This window comes from Ceratosolen solmsi, unplaced genomic scaffold (assembly GCF_000503995.2).
Source record: "Ceratosolen solmsi marchali unplaced genomic scaffold, CerSol_1.0 scaffold3, whole genome shotgun sequence".
NCBI classification, from domain to species: domain Eukaryota; kingdom Metazoa; phylum Arthropoda; class Insecta; order Hymenoptera; family Agaonidae; genus Ceratosolen; species Ceratosolen solmsi.
Genome location: NW_011948428.1, coordinates 3297901 through 3315847, shown reverse-complemented (window position 1 = coordinate 3315847; position 17947 = coordinate 3297901). Strand labels below are relative to the sequence as shown.

Below are 17947 nucleotides of genomic sequence, written 5' to 3'. Positions count from 1 at the left end.
TGCGTGATTACGGGGCTTCGTCATGAATGCCAAGCTATGTAAGTGACCTTCGGAATTTACGCGAGTAACGTCGCTAATTCTCCCGCATGGCGATAACAATAATTGGACCCCTGCCGATTGTCGAAATATCGATGCAAGTTGAAATACGAGCTAGCTCTACGTCTCTCTCTCTCTCTCTCTCTCTCTCTCTCTCTCTGTCTCTGTATTTTTTCATCCTCTATTTTTTTTTCCACTCGGCGGCAGTTAATCGTTAAACAAATGCATTATAAATTAACAATATTTTTGAAGGACGGTCATTAACGCGCGCATAAAGTACGATATGCATTTATGAAATACCGTTTTGCAGGCGCACATTGCCAGTCTGATGTTGTTGCTGTTGTTACTGCTCGTAGTGCTTTATTGGGGGAGGGGGAACAAAAAATAATAATAAATAATAATAATAATAAAAGAAAAAAATAATATTGTATCGACGCTCATTTTGATAAGCGCTTGTCCTTTGAAGTATCCATAAATCAAAAATTTCTCTTTGGCTCTAAAATTTCATACCCTAGCTTCTAACCTAAAGTAAAGTGTTTAGCAAAATTTTACGTCATTTGCCAAAATTTTCAACCCATGTTTGCATAATACATCTCGCCACACCCACACAAATGAAACACTTTTTCATACACTCAAGTTTTTCATTTGAAATCCTGTGTGCTCGTGTGTTTTCGATTCAAATAAATTAGATGGATCACCCTTAAAAACTCTGATCCTCAAAGATAAGTTTCTTCCCCCATATCAATCATAATGTCAATAACGTTATTCATACTTTATTTAAATTGCATATAATTCGCCTTTCTTTTCATACTCTTCATTCATGAATAAAATACCCCATTTGAGGGAACGTGTACTCGCTTGATACTTAAAAATGCTTTATGTAGATTAAGGCAGCTTTATAACTAGTAATTTGCTAACAAAGTGAACAAAAATTCTATTAAGTTTCTTTTTTTTTGTTTTTTTTTTTTTTTTTTTAAATAATGGCAAAATCTTGCCAAGAACATATTTTACTCGTTACATTGTACTATTTAATGAGAATTTTGAACGGATAAAGTCATTCGCTATTTACTTTATCATTTGCTTTTCATTATATATTTAAACAATGAAAAGACAATTCCAAATTAAAAGAAACTTTTTTCCGAATTGAATTATTGCTAAATCAAGTGTTTTGTTTCTTCAGTTTTATAAACATACTTACTTTTTATAAATGTGTATTACTTAGAAAATCTCGACGTATGTTGTGTTATTCCAGGTGAAATATGAATATATCATTCTAATAGGATATCTGTTAGGAAACATAAGCTTTTATTAAATTTCATATTAAAAGTATTCGCAAAAAGAAAATTCTTCTAATAAATACCATGTAAATTAAGAGAATATTATTACTCTTTCTCTCCCTCTCCCTCGCGAAAATAATTGAAAAATACTTTGTTCCATTGCCGATATGTCATATTATATTATGCATAAGTCAAAACCTACATCATCACTGACATTTTAAGTTCTCTGGGCAATTTTGTACGTAATTTTATCCGGCAAAAAGGATTTTCTTTCACGAGCTTGTTTTATTTTTTGTTTTCTGTTTTCAGTTTTTAACGAATATCATACAACGACACTACGACAGATTCTCATGTCATCCATTTATAAAAGTCAATATCAAAATAGCTTGATAAAGTTTCTACCTTGAACTAGTTTAATTATATACAAATATAGAATTTTACTATGGATATGTTGATTAGGACAATTATATTATGTGAAAATTGATCCTTTGCGATTAAATTATTATTATTTCATTTTTAGCGTCGTGTCTCGCGAAATGCGCGTTATCTTTCGGCAGAATATTTAAACCAATGGTGTTTATTAATGCGCGGATAAAGAAGTGAAAAAAATATTTTACAACCAGTAGCAAAAAATAACATTTTTAAACAAAACAAAATGTCATAATAAACATTTTATAGATAATAAATGCACATATTTCTTTCTTGCTTTTCTTTCGTCGTAGGAATGGCCATTTATCGTTTATTATCAATTTTATTTGAACAAATGATAAATGGAAGAAATGATCAATTAAGTCGAATGGCTGTTAAAATTTCATTCCCCCGTAAAAATGATTTATAATATACTTTCTATCGTACCGTTGTTTTATAAAAAATACATTTCATAGTATTATAAATTTCGCATAAAAACACATGGAAGTCTGAGAAAGTCGAGCTATCAAATATTCTCATCGCTGATATCTACTTTACGAAGGATACGTGTTTTTCATGCCAGACAAGAAATTGTTTATAAATGCGCGTAATATTTTTGCATCAGGTATTTATAAACATCGAGACGGTAAGAGGCGACAAAAGGCTGAATTATAAATAGATACAAGTATTCAAATATATTTGCTACACGTTGGACAACTTAAAATATTCTATTAACAAAATTTACTCCAACTGATATCATCAGTCTCGGGAGACGGGGATGTCTCCACAAATGAAAAGACTGAAATTGCACTCTTTCGGTAAGTGATAAGTCACTCTTCTTACTCTTACGTTGAACTAGTTAAGAGAACGAAATAAAGAAAAAAAATTAAAAAAAAAAAAGTGAGGGATAATGGAAAAAAGTAAAAAGAATCCTGATAATTTGAAAGATTACTCCGTTACTTTGGAAATTTTTAACGATCTTAAAGTTTTTAAATACATGGCACGAGATATAACAACGCGAAGCTCGCTAAATTTGCATGAAAAAGTTGCGCTCGACGAAATTACTCGCGAAAGCAAACAAATTCTCAAACAACGATAATTCCGATTTTCTGTACCAACTCGTCCAATAATGAAAACAATAACCCAGCTTAATCGTTACTTTCACTTCTACGAGCGTCAAAGAACGGCGTGCACTCCACCATTAACGCCCTGGGTCTGTCAGCGAGCGAATCCGAACTGTCCGTAGCGAAAAACCAGAGCTCCGCTCGTTCCCAACGACACAAGTAGTCAGTTCACGCTCACTTCCGTTAATAGCGAGTAAAGCCCGCGTTAACAAGGTTTACAATTTCAATATAACTGGCAGCGAGTCGCTCGAGTCCCCAGTCAGATAAGCGATCGTCCATTCAGATGGCCAAGCATCCAATTTCGTATTATCGCACGGCGCGTCCGTTTCCGCATTGTCGCTGCAAGCACAATGGGCAGCGTCCGAATCCGCGAACGCCGGCAACCGAGAGCCGGAGGACCCTCGGCACCGCGAGCTCTGGACATTAAAGACGCCGAGGAGCGCCTGCCTCTGGAAGAGCATCACCACGCGCCAACTCCGCGCCAACTCCGCACGCTCCCCTTTGTTCTCCTCTGGATTATTGCTGTTTTTGTGCGCGCGTGAGATAACGAGCGAAAGAGTCCGCCAGCTCGGCCTTTTTCCCCATTTCGCGCTTACTTTTCTGCCGCTCCTTCCGCTTTAGCGATACATAAGTCTGAAGTATACGGAACTCACTCGCTCGCTCGCTCGCTCGCTCTTAAAGCGCATTAGTTAAGGATGCTCGTTAATTACTCGGCAATAATTGTGTTCCGTGTAATGGCGTTTGCCCTCACCGACGCCCAGCACATTGATAAGCGGAGACAGTGACTGGCTGCTTTACTTACTCAAATACTCGCAAATGCAATTTCCATGGTAATTGAAAAGATCAGCAAGAAAATTGTACGATTCCCAGGAGTTAATCGGTAATGTTTCTTTTTAGCGAGCAGCTTATAAGATTAACGTTGATGATAGGAGTAAGGAGGCTCTTCGGTCCGTTCCCGGAAATTCGTGCCGCTTGAAAAAGGTGGCTGTGCAGTTGTCTTAATTAACATTTAGCGATTGCCAAGGGTCCGCGCATCGTCTTCTAGGAGGAGAGAATACCGCGGACACGATGATGAAATAAAATCAGGAACGAGCTGCCGATATAAAATCCTCAAACGACAATCTTAGTTCCCATCATAAAATTGGAAAAACTAATGTTCCACTTGGCTTTGCGCTGGAAACGTAATGATCTCCTTAAATGAGCAAATGTCCTCACGTAGTGTATCGAGAAAACGCGTGGCTCGATTTGAAAGCAGACTTGGCCCCTATACGTGCTCTCGAGCGCACACGCGCACCAACACTAACACGGCAAACGGAACGAGCGAGTGGCAGCGGTGCGCGTGTGCGTGCGCTCCCTAGGATACGCGTGTAAGTATAATAGCCACGTGCTCTCGGGACGCTATGTCACGCCTGCCTGTATTAATCATCCTTGTGTAAGAGCTGTGAGAGCGACGAGCGTATACGCGTATGCGCGCGCTCGCATACACACACACACACACACACACACACACACACACACAACAACACACATACGATACTCTATACAATATATAGGCAAATTGAATCATTGGCTCTATATGGATTATCGTCGGAAATTCCAATGGAATTATGGAGACTAGAAATATAGGATTTTACGTCTCACTTTTGATTATGGAGATATTTTTGTAGCCCGAGACATAAGTTCCCGCAGCCGTAACCGAGGCCGCAGATTTTCGGAATTGGCTGCCTACCACCATTAAATTAGATTACTCGCTACTTTTTATCAAAATGAATGATATGTTTTTGGAAAATGAATTATGCCGGCCTGTAAAAGTGGAAATAAAAACGCGAAAAGCGTATTATGCGAGTGTCGTGCGACATTTTTTTTTGCGGACACTCGCGCGTTATACTATCTGTGCCTGAGTTAAGATATGCGAACGAACTCTCCTACAGATATCCCATTAAAATAAGAAAAACACGTGTATAAAATCTTCGTGTAACGCTTTTAAGGAAATTGTAAAATTAATTGGCTTATAATTATCGAATAAAATGGGAAAAATTGGTAAATAGACGCGTGACCTTAAAGCTAGAATATTTATCGGAAAAGTCGACCATTTTCTTGCTGACAATATTCCAGCATCCAATTTTGGCATTCGTATTAAAAATCGTTGTTTATTGATTCGGAATCAGACCTCCCTCGATCCGCTCCATAAATCACGACTTACTTACACGGACTAATGATAAAGAGCACGTGCTTCGCAGTCACGGTAAGCTCGGCAAGATATTTCGTTGAATCGCGCATTCGAGGATAATCGACCCAAGTGTTACAATGCACGTGACAAAAGAATCGAGACCAATCACGCGCTTCGCGAAAGCACAACCGCTCCCCTTGCAATAGGCAAAACGTGAATTTTCGCGAAAACTCGTAAGAAGGAAATCCGGCTGCAAAGTCGTTGCCGTGCAAAGTCGAACAACGAAGAGGCCGAAAAGGAGGCTCAGGTGGCAGTGACACCCAATGTCCATCATCTTCGAGGCAGTGGAATCCCGACGAGGCTTCGGTCATGGCCCATAACGCGTCAGGCCGTAACGGGCGGCAGTTCGAGCGGAAATATTGTCGGTCGGTCGGCTACCTGGTAGGCGAGCGACACGATTTGCTTGAGGCGACCCAAATGAGGAACCACGCTCCCTAATGAGACGAGTCACCTTTTTCTTCGCGCTCGTTTGGCTGGCAGCCGGATTATCCTGGCTCCTGGAATACGGGAATATTCATCGCTCGCGATTCATCCGAATCGGGGCGGCCATTCGTAATTACGCGCCGGGAATGTAAACGCCATTTTAATGGGCCATCGATAAATTACCGACACTTTTACTCCCTATCGTCGAATATGAGTGAGAAATCTGCTCCCAGAGAATGATGGAGTGCGTTACCCGGGGCTCGCATCCGTCGCAATGAAAAACTTTTCCTATCTTCCCACCAACGGTTTTTTAATTTTTACAGAATTCCGAGCTCACGATCGTTTTGCACTAGTTTGACACTTTTTTACTCCGCGGTCCCGTCCTGGGAAATCTTCAGCTCGCAAATCTTCTCGCAAGGTATTAAGAGACTGTAAATCACTGGTGCTACTATTCCAAAGTGGAAGAGGTTAATATCTTATAAGTGTTTAAGAGTAACAGATTTCTTGTTTGCCGCCTTCGAGTTCATTTTTCAGCTATTAGACAATTACGGTTAAGTGGTTGGCCAGGAGAATTTAATTAGATTAAAAATCTTTGTAATTATAATAATAAAAAAAAAAAAAAAAAAATCAATAAAAATGAAAGGTTTGCTTCAACAAATACAAAAAAAAATAATCTTTCTAATTTAAGATTTTTCTGTTTGTTTGTTTGTTTATTGGTTGGTTGGTTGGTTGGTTGGTTGGTTGTGTTTGTTTGTTTGTTTGTTTGTTTGTTTGTTTGTTTGTTTGTTTGTTTGTTTGTTTGTTTGAATGATAAATTTTGACAGCAATTTATTAAATATTCCATGCTGTCTAGGAGCATTATTAAATTATTTTGTCTTAAAATGTAATCGATTATTTTTATAGTCGATGATTTCATGCACTATTTACTCTTTGCTAATATTTTGCTTGATGCCTTTCAATGGAAATCTAAAGAAATCACTATATCACTTTTTAAAAGTGTCAGAAAACAAGGAAATAAACTTTCACTATTCTTAGATAAACGGTAAACTAGTTTTATTTCCTTAATTAATGTAAGGAATTTCGTATTGTATTACATAATGTTGATATGACATCTTAATCTCTGTTGACGAGAGAGAAACAATTATCTATTAAACATTATACGATACATTTCAGTTTATCGCTTAACTATAAATAATAAAAGTCTTTCAGACAATAGCGTATGAAATATTTGAATATAACGTCAATTTAATACACATACTCGCTTACATGTTCATTGAAATTTATTTATTGAATCAATGGACGTATGATAATTTATAGTCATGTTTAGTTACTTTAAATGGATAAATGCCTATTGATGAAAGCTTAAAAGGTGTAGATGGGTCGATAATCATATGAATTGCTAAAAATATGATCTATAAAAAGTAGACTCGTCGAAATAAAACTTGGCTGGTTGCGCATATGAAAAATCAGAAAGCGACAATTGTAACTATAACTGTGATTTTACGTTGCAGCTAATTTCTTAGTAACACAAAGACAATGGCAAAGTAATTTCAGGATTCTCGGTAAACATTACTACTCTAACTATAAAAATGATTGGTGCTGGGAAGTGGCTGTTTAGCAGGTGATAGAATAACGTTCTCTCCGATAGCAACGAAGGCAATTTCCAATCAATGTTATTGCAATGCGTGTATATGCATTGATCGTTGCAATTTAGGTTTTGCCTTTGTGTAAGTAAAAGAAGTAAACTATTATATAAGTAGCATAGTAAAATTACACGCTATATTTTTTTTTTGTTTTTTTTTTGTTTTTAAATGTAATATGAAACGAAAACATTCAGATTTACAATTTATAAGGCGATAAACAAAAAATTGAAAATAATTGTATAAAGAGGATAATATAGCGTCAATTAGGATCATTAATTGCTACTAGTGTTTTCGAAGGATTTTTAAATTTTAAAGGAAAATTATAATCATCCCAGAAATAAGATTTCTTTATTCAAAAGGTTCTTCTCTCTCTCTCTCTCTCTCTCTCTCTCGAAGTTACGTAAAAAGCCGATGAAATATTTGTCAAGAAAAAGCAATGCGTCTGCAAATAATTGAACCCCAATTCTAGCATAAGTATATAAACGTTTTTTGAATGTTAAAAAAGTCTTTGGGAGAATGATGATTTTGTGAAAAACGCATCATTTTTGCAAGTATGAATCATCGTAATCTGCTGCAAATTACAAGCGGATTCCATGGATAGCTTCTAAGCTGTTTTGCTCCGAATTTCTAGCCTTTTAGTAAGAACCACTCTAGCAAAAAACTGCTCTCGTTTGAAGTGCTTAGCTTCGAGAAGATTTGGCTCAGACTTTTTTTATTAATGTGTACGAAAAAGAAATGTGAATTACTTATGTATTAAAGTTTGAAAGTTTGTCCATGTACATGCTAAATTCTATGTATCATTGCACTACATTACATCATAAGCGCATCCGTTAATTAAAATTCCATTAGATGCACATTATACACAGTGTTTGTTATAAGTAAATATATCGTCTTTTAACGTTGGTAATGAATAATACACGAATACTAATATAATAAACTGAAAATTGGTGTCGATTAATCGGATTACTTGGAATCGAGATAGAAAGAGAAATGTTTAATAACAAAGTTATTATTTCATTATTATTGTAATGCATATTTGTAATAAAACAAGGGAATTGGCGAAATTTTTCATTATCAACAAAAATTCGTATCCGATAAAGGGATTCTGTACCTGTGTTTTATAAAAAAAAAATCGTTATACGAGCATCAGTATTTTGTCCAATAATTTTTCACATTTTAATGGTAAGGGCGAAAGCAAGTGATAAAATTCTTAAAAATAGTGATTCAATATTTTACAATATTTCGTGTCTGGGTCGTGTTTTTGAACTATTCAATAAAATGATTCTAGCGTAGCAAGGATATTAGTAAAATTCTTTCGAAAACATTTTACGTGTACTTTTTGAACAAGGGGTTTAAGAAGAATAGAGATACAGAATAAGGAAAAATTAAATAAAGTAAAATCGTAAAAGGGATGGGAAAACTTGATAATATAATCTTACATCAACCATTGAAATTCACAATAATGTTAATCTAGTAATTACAAGTTGTTTTTTATTGTTTATTTTTGGGTATCGAGCAACGTTTAATAACTCTGACACGAAATTATATATACTCTCTCGATATTATTATATATTGATCGATGAATGCTTTCTTATTGTATTCAAATAATAATTCAAAATTTAATTTCACATGATTATATCGTACAGGAACCTGCGTGTGTCTTATTCAACGGTACTCTTCGTCATTAAAAATAATGAATTTTAAAGATATGCCATATAAGTTGAGTATAATATAGAATGAAAGATGAAGTCATACTGTCGTATAAAACAGACCGAAGACGGAGCAAGATATTATAAAGAAAGAAAGAAAGATCCCAAAAAGAAAGAACTAACGAGAGTCGAAAGAATGAATCGCGTTTATAAATGCCGCGCGGTAGATTCGCATTAAACCGTAAGTCGTAATCATTGTTGAAGAAGCTAAACCGGATATTGTGTAATATTTGCATTTTTTAAGACCCTAATTGATATTAAATATAAAATTAATAAACCTAAGAGTACCTACAGCCGTTATATAAATGTATAAGGAAAAATTGAAAGGGACTCTAATGATTATATTTTTACGAGGAAATATTTGTCGATAGTATATTGATTGGATTAAGGCAAATATTTGTTTATTATCAAACTTTTACCGCTTTCTTATCTTTATTTATAGGAACTTTACGCGTTTACGGGTGCACAACTGATGCAATAATTTACTTGAAATAGAAAGGATAATATAAAGTTATCAGGCGTAATGAAAGGCAATCATATAATAATAACTATTATCGTATATAACATTTTATTGTCAAAGATGTTTCTGCACATCGTCATTAGACTTTACGATAAATTTCTAAACGCTCACTCGATCACGCTACCACAAACGCAAAACAATGATAAAAACAATAACAAGTCATATAGCCGCACGAGGTACATAAATTTGACCTCTCGTTTACTTTCAATCAACCCAACAGACACGAGGTACATCATTACATTTTCCAGCAGCATCTGTCTCGCGGTAATAAAAAACAAACCAAAAAAACAAAAAACGGGACAAGTAAAAAGAGAGCGTAATAATAACTATGACAATGATAATAAAATAACGGGCTAGTCTCACGAGACCCTGAAGCTGTATGATTTTTCCAAGTGAGTTAAACGTCACGGCATCTGTCTCGGTCTTCGCAGCTCCGTAATAAATAGGTGAGAGGAGGGAAGGTGCACGTTACCAGGCAGATAAGAGTCAGACACGATCCCTAACCGGCTCCACTAGCCTCCTCCCACCCTCACCCCCATCTCACTCACTCACTCTCTCTCTCTCTCTCTCTCTCTCTCTCTATATATATATATATATATATAAATACCATACATATATATACTTAACGCCCGTTCCACGCTCCCCTCCCGACTATCCGGCTCTCTCGCTCGCTCCCTCTCGCTCCCTCTCACTCCCTCTCGCCCCCCTTCTCCTTCTCTCTCTCTCTCTCTCTCTCTCTCTCTCTCTCTTTGTCTCTCGCACTGGCAAGGTCGCCGTCGATTACATGACTGCTTCATGGTACGGTGTCTCATTCGAGGGCGATCCCCTCAGCTTTTTCGAGAACCGGCCTCTGCGATGTGTGAGCGTCAAAGAATTCGAGGCGTGTACCGGCGGTCCTCTACTATCCTTCCATTGCGTATGTTTCCCTCTCTCGCGTTACTTGTGATTCACCGCGCACATGGTGACGGTGCTTTTATGTCGTACGCACAAAGTTTTTCAATGGGCCAGCTCGATCATTGAGAGGAAGTTTGTTTTCGGTGTGCTGGAAATTGAAACGAGGACGGGACGATACAAGTAGTTTTGTTTATATTTCATTTCATGAGCGATGCCCAACGGGAATAACGACGCTCCGGTCCGCTCTTTGCGACCGAAGGGTTTTACATGGGAGATTCGTAATAATTAACAGGCCAGATGTTTTTGAATTAACGGTTATTAGACGAGTGATGCATACTACTGATACAGCTTTTTTTTATTCTTTTTTAAGACGCTGACCGCTAACGTTTCTTGGGCATTCCGTTTATGATCTTAAATCTTTAAGCCTAAAGACAAATTTAACTCTATAGGAATTTCATTCATTTTTCAAGGGTATTAACCGATCTGACGGACGTTCTCCTGTTCGTAAGGTCAACTATTTTTTTCATTCAACAAGACGGATTACCATACATATTTGCTTCTCGTTTAACTACGGCGAAGTGAACGCACTGCTATTTCATTATTGGAGAAGAGCATGAGTCATTTCAGAATTTGGAACAATTTCAAGGAGAGTAACATATGGCATATCGCTTCAAGCGGGCTAACTTCATAAACTTTTTAAAGACAATTTCTATACAATAATATGTGCTTTTGTTTACTTTCATGAGCTAAACTTTTTATTAACATACTCTGCTATCCGGAATATTTTACAATTCGTTTGCGTCCCCTTTTTATAATGAAATACATGGGCGGCTTAAGAGCCATGAATGATAGTAGTTTAAATAAAATCATTGATAATTCATAAATTACATGTATGTAAATAAGAAATACAGATGCTTATAGATGAAAGTAATTTGCGGAGAAGAACAATTTGTAAAAATGATAAAACCATGCTTGCATTATAATTGAATAAAGTGAATACATTTTCATAATAACACACAGAATCGTATTAGTTAATTAAGCATTGTATTGAGATTCCCCCTGAATATAATAGATAAACTATGTCGGTCAATTATCATCGTGTATTTCAACTTAGTTACATAGAAATTCTCTATTAAAATGAATAAGCAGAGTGTGCATGAAATTGCGCGCGCACATACAATCCACATTGAAAAGAGAGTGAGAAGGAGGGGAGATTTAAAAAAATTTTATTAATATTTTTATAATAATTAAATATATATATATATATATATATATATATATATATATATATATTTATTTATTTATTTGGCGCACAAAGCGTCATTTGTGTAAATGAATACATTCGATAAATGTTTCATAACGTTGTACATGAGGACATTAAATATTTTATCTATATAATTATATGCATTCAAATAATTATTATTTATTTTATCTTTTTTTTTTTGATATACATTGATCGCTATATAATAAAATTGTGTACAAATTTTAATTTGTACCTAGAGTAATTTGTATATATTATGTTGTATTAAGGCCTATTGGAATAACTCTTGTTTTGTATCGTAAAATTACAGTTGTAATAAAATTATTCAAAAGTTATCTTTACGGAAAAATTCAAAACAACAAGGTTACACCCAATCGCAAAATTATAAATCTCAATTTTTTTAACATTCTTCCAAATTTTTGTCTCAAAGTATTTCTTATAAATGCAAATATAATTTTGAAAGGCTCAATGCCTACGCTAATGTATTTCTTTCCCGTTATGTATAATGTCTTTGTGCACATTCGTTTTTATTCTCCCAGTCGCGCGCACACATGCACACATGTGCATAAAGTTACAGTTTTGATGAAGAAGAGAAGGCGTGAATAAATCTTGTGACAGGAAATGAAAAGACTTTTTAAAAAGAAGCGAATCTCTGCATTTTCATTTTATCGCGGTGCACTTTTGCTTTCGCGCTCATTTTGCCTCATTTTCCCTTTCACACACCATGATTTTTTGCTTCTGCAATTAAGAAATTTCTTTAACTATATAGAAATAATATAAAGTTTTAAAGTATATCGTTCATGAAATGGAAAAATAACAAATTTTACAATGTTCAGACTGTTTATTATCCGCAAATGTCGTGAGAATACTTTGTGCACAGAGCCCCAAGGGTTCAGCACAACTTCAAGTCAAATAATTTTGTAATGGTCAAGTTTAACCTAAGTATCCTGTAATTAGAAAATAATGAAAATACATTCCTAAACTGTTTTGAGTAAATATTGCGCTCTCTGTTTTACCTACAATTTTAAACACTTTTCAATGAGGGTGGAATTAATCAAGGAATTTTGAAATACTAATTTCTAATATCTATCTATAGTACTATCGATTAATACTATAATATCTGGAACATATCAGTAATGTATTCGTATATTGATTTATAATAACATTTCTAGAATAACTTTGTAAATAAATTCATTCTTTGTTGAAATATAATCTATCACATTCGACAAAATTCATTAACTTATATTATCAGCTTATAATTATAATATTTATAATATTACTTATCGATCGTAATTGTCCCTTTTATTATTATTTCATAAAGTCGCAAGGATCTTTGTAGAAAATAAATATATTTAGATCATAATACAGGATCTTTAAAACTCCGTGACTCGCCTTAATCATAAATTTAGAGATGAAAATAATATTTCGTGGATTAAATGATTGCAAGTTATTAAAAAAATAATTTATACGAGAATAGTACAGTAAGTAACCTGACTCAATTATTTATTTTATTTCACAAATATAAAATGATTTTAAACCTAACGATCCCTTGTAAAATAAATTGAGTAAACTGAATGGCTTAAAGTATTGACAATACATAATCTTAAGCTAATACATGAAAATCCAAGTCTATAAAAGTATCCGCTGTATAAATGACGTGAATTTTATTCTAATTACTTGTATTAATTATTTGTCCATTCATAATATTCACTGATGAAATTCAGAATTTCAATAATTCTTAAATTATGATAGTACCAATAATAAATAATAAGTAATGACAGCTAATATCTTTCAAATATTGTCACTATATATATATGGCGGCGAGGAAGGGATAAACAAGGATTTCGGAAATTGCTGTTACTGAAAATATAATAAAAATACGACATAAATGAATGTCATAATATACGAAAACTAAATTACGAGAATTACAAAACTTTTTACATATTACGATTAATAATTGTTATTGTTGTTATAAAATATTATTTGGAAATGTTTATTTTATACTCATCTGTGTCTTATCAAAATATAACCTACTTCTTGTATTGATAATATAATGCTAAATTTTTTTCAATCCCTCTCGTCACTGTTTAATCAGAAAAATTATTCAAAAATAAATGCGTTCATATTTCAAAGTGACTTTTTTCCTGTTCCTGTTTTTGTTTTTGTTAAAAGTATTAAGTTTTGAAGATCTGCTCTATATTAATTAAAATATTCACGAATAAAAGAAAAAAACAAGAAATACGTATTGCCTAGTCCGGCATGCATGATTTTGACGTTTAAAAGTAAAACGTACATAGGAGAGATAGTGAAATGGAGAAATGAAAATAAATGGAGATTGAAAACATTCGAATGTTCATTAAAGTTATTCTAATCGAGTGCTTTGGCGAATGACTCCTGTAAAAACTGAAAAAATCCTTTCATAATTAAAAAGTAACAGACATGTATTTAAATCATACATTAATAAAATATCAGATGTTAGCGAGGTAAAATTTTATTTTATCGACAAAAATAATTTATATTGCACAAAAGCTGTTTTTTTATTTTTATTTTTCATCTTTAGTACGGTTATATTATTTTTACTGTTGAAAAGGGTATCTGTTTTGAAAGATCTTGTAGTCATGCGAATTTAGCATAGTCGACGGTGTGCTTCTGCAATTGCTGATGCAAGTTTTTATCGTACACGATTGAAGAAGTAAAATAGTGAAATTTATATTTTGCTGTCTCCTAGGCCATTCCCATCACTCTAAACACCTAAACCCTAACCTTTTCGTTTCCTCACTCTTTACTCTTTAAATTTGCATTCTAATCGTTTCTCCGTTTTACTAGCTCTTAGGTAATTAAATGTTCGCCGTTTCGACAAATTTTTTAATCATCAACCCAAGAGCATTTGAAAGTGTTTGAAAACCAGGAATAAACAATCAACATTTGTGTTTTAGCCATTCTTTAAAATTAGATACGTCTATAGTAAAAAAAAATGTGTTACAGTACTTTCATTGCCACCGATCGTTATATCGAAGCATCGCAAAGTGCTCGTCAGTGCTTTTAAACTCGTAGACGAAGAACAAACCTATTATAATGTGTGTGTGGGGTTGAATAGGCGAATACAACTGCGCACTTTTGTCCCCTGATACCTTATGTAAGTGCATTCGACGAATACTCTCTATTAAGCTTTACAAGCAAAATTTTATCGGTCTGTAGTTCTTCTTTTGTATCAGCAAGCGATTTTGCAAATACTACTTGTTCGGCCACTTATCATTGCTATTATTATTATTATTATTATTATTATTATTATTATTATTATTATTATTATTATTATTACATGTCTATTTTATTCTAGTTTTGTTCGTGTTAGCTTGGTAGGTAAAGCAGCTTTATACTCTTGGGTGTCCCAAAGGGATTAATTTATTTAATCGTGCAGGTGTGCGTGCGTGCATACGCAAGATGAAGAATAGGGTGGTAATTTTTTTTTGTCTTTTTTTTATTTCGATCTGAAAAAAGTTCAATTTGAATTTAATCATTTATTTATTATATGCCGCTGTATTGTGTTCCCTTCCTTCTCTTTCTCTCCCACTCTGTTCTACTTTCTTCTTTTTTTTTGTCGTATGCAAACTTTTTCCACGTTTCCCTTTCTGTGCTCGTCCCTTTTATCGCGTTTGTTCCTTCCTCCTATTCGTTACTATCTATAGGGTGTCTTGATTATAATTCATAGACTATATTAAAATACGAACATTAACAGAATTTATGCGATATAGAATATATTGGATCATTTAATATTACAGAATTATTTATAACCTTAAGTAGTTAGTCGTTAAATAGATCGTTCGAGTAATTTTGGACAATTTGAAATATACTTTTCGTAAATTAGATACAATACTTTGATATAAAATTTTATATTAAAATTTATATCTACGAGTTAATTAATCACGATTAGCAATTAAAAGAAAGTATGTTGCTAAGTTCTTATTCAATTACGTACAAATTGATGTGGATCTATAAATTCTTAAAAAGACTTTACTATCATTACAAGCAAGTGTCATATAAATTTTTATTTATTTATAACTCTACCAATATTAGTACTCTAATAGTATTTTCATTCAATAAAACATGAACATTTATCGATATGAGTAAACAAAAATACTCACGTTCAAGATATTTCCTTGCGCGCTATTTAGATAGCGTCAATTAAATTTCATAAAAAATTAACTTAAAAAAATTAAACGACGATACTTTATTTCAATAATAACTTCAATCGTTTTTATAGGCAAATAGAATAATAGTGACTTACCGCGGCTGCAATTGAATAATACTCTACATTTGTCATTTATAGCATAAAATACTTTTCAATTGACGTTAAAAGTAATGCTAAAATGTTAGCCAGCCCATTCAACAAGATAGCGTACGAAAATTTCACGAGTACATAAATTATGCAAAATCGTATAAATTTTGTTCTACGATTGAGATAAATTCAAATAGTGTTAATAATTACAAGATTTAACGCGCGAGGGCTTGAACTTTAATTTACTATATTTATAAATTTCTCTATAAAAACCTGAGGGAGCTACGCCCTGAGCGTTCATATATATATATATATATATATATATATATATCGTGAGCTTTAACCATGTACAATGATAGCTTGTACTGACGCAGCTGCATGTGTACATTATGCAATAAATTCTCGTTCACCGATGCATATTTCCCTCTTTTCGCGCACACTGTATTACAGCCCTTTAAACTACAGCTCCAGGATGGAAAAAGTCCTGCGACAGCAGAAATATTTTTTGCTAACCAACACCATCAACAACGCTGATAAATATACACGCAGGTACCTTAGCCTCGCTTACCTACACACCGGCGCTAAAATTTCTTCCAGCACGTGCACGCTAAAGTGTAAAAATGTGATCAAACGGACCCGAGTGCATTAAGACGGATTAACTAAGTTGCGTTAACGCAGAGATGAATACACGAATTCGTAAGCATTTTATGAATTAAGTGCGGCTTAAGTGACGGAGTGATGCTAACAGTTTATTATAATGTTTTTGATACACCGTAGACGCGTGTAAAGATGGTCTCGCGCAAAGAATCTCTCGAAGCTATTTTTGTTATATCATTGTATGGACTGCTAAGGTACTCAAGAGATCGTTCCTGTACTCGAATTGTTTAGCGATTAGAACTTTTATAATCCATAAAATGAGAATAATTTATTTCGTAAATAAAAAAAAAAAAAAAAAAATCTTTTACAAGAACTTTTTTTATTAGGACCCAAGGCGTAAAAAATATTTTTTTTTAGTGCCTTATAAAATGATAGCGTCTAGAGTAAATGGCCGAGTACATGAAATTTGACACATAATTTGTTGTGAGGCAGCAAGGTGAAGAAAACGTACGTTATCTAGTTAGCTGTGGAAAACTGTGGGCATATGTGTTTAAAAAAAAAAACGGCACGACACAAAAGAGTCATTATAATTTAAAAAATTTTATACAATATATACGATTATTTATTACAAGAATTCCCTGTAATACGCTATATTACTAGATACAATGGGATATTATATTCTGATAAGTATTTCAATCTTAAGAATGACTGCATCTTTCAATTAAATGGTATTGTTTTAGAAAATAAAGCGAATTTTTAGTTTTGACGAATAATTCATGATTGTGAATTCTAATGAAGTTAAGGCTCACCGCGAATAAAAGGCACCCAAAAGTCACGAAAACAATTTTCATTAAAGCATTTTAAATTAAATCTATAAAAAGGAATGACTAATCACTAAAGGGGCGAGAGGGAGGGAGGTATACAAGACAACGAATGGAAAGATGAAAAGCGAATCTCATAAAACGACAACGTTACTTTGTCATACATTATAAATATGTAATTATTCGCATTAAGAAATATGAAGTAATTACTTTTGCTTCCATGTTATTTTCAGTTTCTCCTAAGAGACTTTTTCTTGTTCTGCTTTGTACATTTTAAACAGCGAGTCGCGTAATTAATCGTTTTAATAAACACTTCATTATCAGACGCTCTATGAATAATTTATGTTCTCGAAGCGAGTCTTATTAAAATGTCTCTTACAAGTTTGTTATAAGGCTTGGGCAAACAAAGCGATTCGCTAAATCGAGAATAATTGGATTGTTAGTTAAGGCAGAGACTAACCGTTTGAGCGCCAGACTCTTATAATCGAGCGGGCAATTTTTCAACTTAGCGTGTGGCCAAAGAAAGGCGGAGATTAAGCTTTCTTGGGTATTCCGGGCCCGTTAGCGCCAATGCCCAGGCGCCGATAAAGCGCGGCGTCTAATGCTCGCGTAAAAACGTTTTCACTAGGGTGCATTCCGCCAATGGTTTTATTTTAGCGCGACTCGACAGCTTCTCGAAATTCCCCAACATTCTAACCCCCCCCCCCTCAAACCCCCTCCACCCCCTC

General features: G+C 34.1%; 1 protein-coding gene across 1 annotated transcript in view; it reads left to right on the top strand.

The window, feature by feature from the left end:
• The window catches only part of LOC105363702 (carboxyl-terminal PDZ ligand of neuronal nitric oxide synthase protein), a 63523-nt gene that overhangs the window by 2387 nt on the left and 43189 nt on the right, over nucleotides 1–17947 (top strand). The window lies entirely within an intron of this gene.